This window comes from Haliaeetus leucocephalus, unplaced genomic scaffold (genome assembly GCF_000737465.1).
Source record: "Haliaeetus leucocephalus isolate CR32 unplaced genomic scaffold, Haliaeetus_leucocephalus-4.0 Scaffold228, whole genome shotgun sequence".
Classification (NCBI taxonomy): domain Eukaryota; kingdom Metazoa; phylum Chordata; class Aves; order Accipitriformes; family Accipitridae; genus Haliaeetus; species Haliaeetus leucocephalus.
In genome coordinates this window covers 23,950,287-23,953,072 of record NW_010972664.1, presented here as the reverse complement: position 1 = coordinate 23,953,072, position 2,786 = coordinate 23,950,287, and positions in this window count along the sequence as shown.

The window sequence follows — 2,786 nt, the reverse complement described above, 5'->3', positions numbered from 1 at the left end:
CCTGGCCAGGGCTGGCCCCCGTGTGTCCCGTCCCCCCCCGGGCTCACCGCTGACTTTCAGGGGTGCAAAGAGCCCGGGCGCTGCGCTAGGGACTGCTGGGTCCATGCTCTCGGGATAAGGCGGCTGAAACCTCCGCGCCGTCCCTGCAGCGGCTGCTTGGGGAATCCGAGAGGCAGCGGCCCGAGTCGTTCCCCCGGCTGCCACCGCAAGGCACGGAGCGACGGCCGCGCCGCTTTGTCCGGCGGAATGACTGCTTTCCGCCTAGTAAGCTCCTCGGCACCGATGGGAGGCGCCCGCTTTGCGGTTAAAAAAATCGCGGGAGAGGAGCTGAGCCAGGAGGATTCGTTCTCTCTCTGTGCAGGAAGACCTCCTGGGACTTTTCGTTTCCTTCCTGAGCGACATAAACGTGAAAGAACTTGCGTTTGCTGCACCTCTTCTGCCATTCATCAAGGGTGTTACTCCCACCCGTGCGCAGCGGTTACACCCCTCCCCATAACATTATTCCTCCACCGGCTGTAAGGCCGCATTCCTCCTGCTCTCTTCCTCCTCCCCAAGGAAGGCTAAAGAAAGGACTTTGTCAGGGTGCCTGGAGAAGCTGGGGATCGCCATCCTTGGAGATGTTCCAGACTCGCCAGGACACGGCCGTGGGCGACTCGCCCACCTCTGGAGTCAGCCCTGCTGTCAGCAGGGGTTGGGACTACAGACCTCCCGAGGGCCCTTGCATCTAAATCTTTCAGTGAGTTCTGTGATTCTCCATCCGTACGTCTTGGAAAACCAAAATCTATCCCAAGAACTTTGAACACAGGCAAGAGAAATCTGAGAACAAGTGGTTAAAATACTAAGCTTTAAATTTTGCATAGCACGTGAAGTAAAAGTTCCCAGTACAAATAATTCAAATGTTAATGTCGTTCAGAGTAGTTATATCTTAAATTTATTCCAGTTTAATCCTGTCTAAAGTGCTCTTTCTCAGTCTACGGTGCTAAGTCTCAAATTTTTATGCTCACCTTTCCTCCACATTTGAATGACTTCCGTTGCAGCACCAGTATAAGTTTTCCTTGTCTGCGTCCCATACCTTGAATTTGCACTAGTGGAATGTATCCATTTCAGTCTTCATTTGTACAATACTGTGCCTTTTTCAGTCTATGATGTAGCAGTGGGGCAGATGGACCAACGGCTGACTTCCCCTTTCTGATGGGACAACATAGGTGAGGCCTACAGACACATGGAATGGGAAAGAACCATCTGCAACTGGAGGGTAAAGCTCTAGGGCAGCTCAGCAGCTCATATCCTTCCTAAGGGGAAAAAAAAAAAAAAAAAAATCAGTGTTGCAGCCTTACATTCAGTTCCTCAGGGCTACCCGAGTTTGCATCTGCAGAATCTCAGAAGTGCCAAAGCTTTGGGGTGAAGAAGCTGGGGATGCTCTGTCTCTGTTTCATTAGTGGGCAGATACTCAGGACATTTGATCTAAGCTGTTTGGAATTGGCAGGAACAGATTTACTAGGGCTTATTGGAGAAGAAGGCCTAAAAAAGATTTACTTTCTTTTTCTCCCCCTTGTAGAGTTGGCTGATGGGGGTCAGAAATTGGGGTATTCCAGATGACGGTGGTCAGAAATCATATGTAACGCTTTGTTATTTTGTAGATTGGAGTTCACCTACTGCAGCTCCCAGTCAGAATGTGCACAATGGTAGTCACACAAAATACCATCTAATGCAGCAAGATGAAGATCTGCAGCAAATGTGTAAACAAGTAGAAGCACAAAAAAGTAGAAACCCCAAATGCCTGGAACTTTACTGATATCTATAAAAGCTCTGCTGCATTGCTTTGCCATGTGTCCGCTGCACCAAAATGCAGATCCAAAGGGAAAAAGAGGGTATCTACACAGACGCTGTACTCAGTACAGTGGAGCACTACACGTGAATTATTCACACAACTCTGCTGAGTATTTCATTGACAGGATCCTTTTGCTTGTGCATCACAAGATTGGATTCTGTCTTTGTAAACTGTCGGACAAAACTAATTCCCTGAGTGTCTAGTGCAAAAAAAACCCCAACAACCAAACAAACTGAAATAGCTTAATTTCAAAAAATCTTTATCTTTACGATCATATTCTATGATTCTATGATTTACACCTCCACAACCTTTTCACTGTGATGTTTTCCCAGTAAGTTTCTCATCTCTGGCACGCTTTTTGATGGTAAGAAGATAACCGCATCTTTTAAATTCACTCTCAGCGTCTCTTTGGGCTGAATCTCATCCTGTGTTTTTCTAGTCCCTCTGAGTATTTCTGAATCACAGGGCATATGTTTTCCTTCCATTTCCCAGTATCCTGTTTTGTGTATCACTGAGATTAGGTATCTAGCTGGAAAACATCACTACACAACACACCTGGGCTTTCCTCCTACAGATATGTGGGCTTGTGGTGAGGGAAGTGAGGAGGAATGGTATGCACCAGGTCTTGTCTTGATGTACTGTTGGGACAGTCAAAGGGCACTCCCAATCTGAGTTGGGACGTGCTTCTTTTGAACTGCAGTTCAGTCAGAACTCTTTCATATGTTTCTTATAAATTGTTTACTGTGGTTGCTGCTCCTTACATTTTAGAAAGAGCTATGAGTTTCACCATTGTGCTGTTAAATGTCCTTCTAGATGATGAACGAAACTGAACCTAGAAATGATCTCTGGAGTTCCTCACTTGATATTACTTCCCAAACTATCAAAGCATCCCTTGGGTATTGATAACTTGAATCTGTGCATCTTGAACTGGCTTTCAGTAAGGTGTTATAGTAAC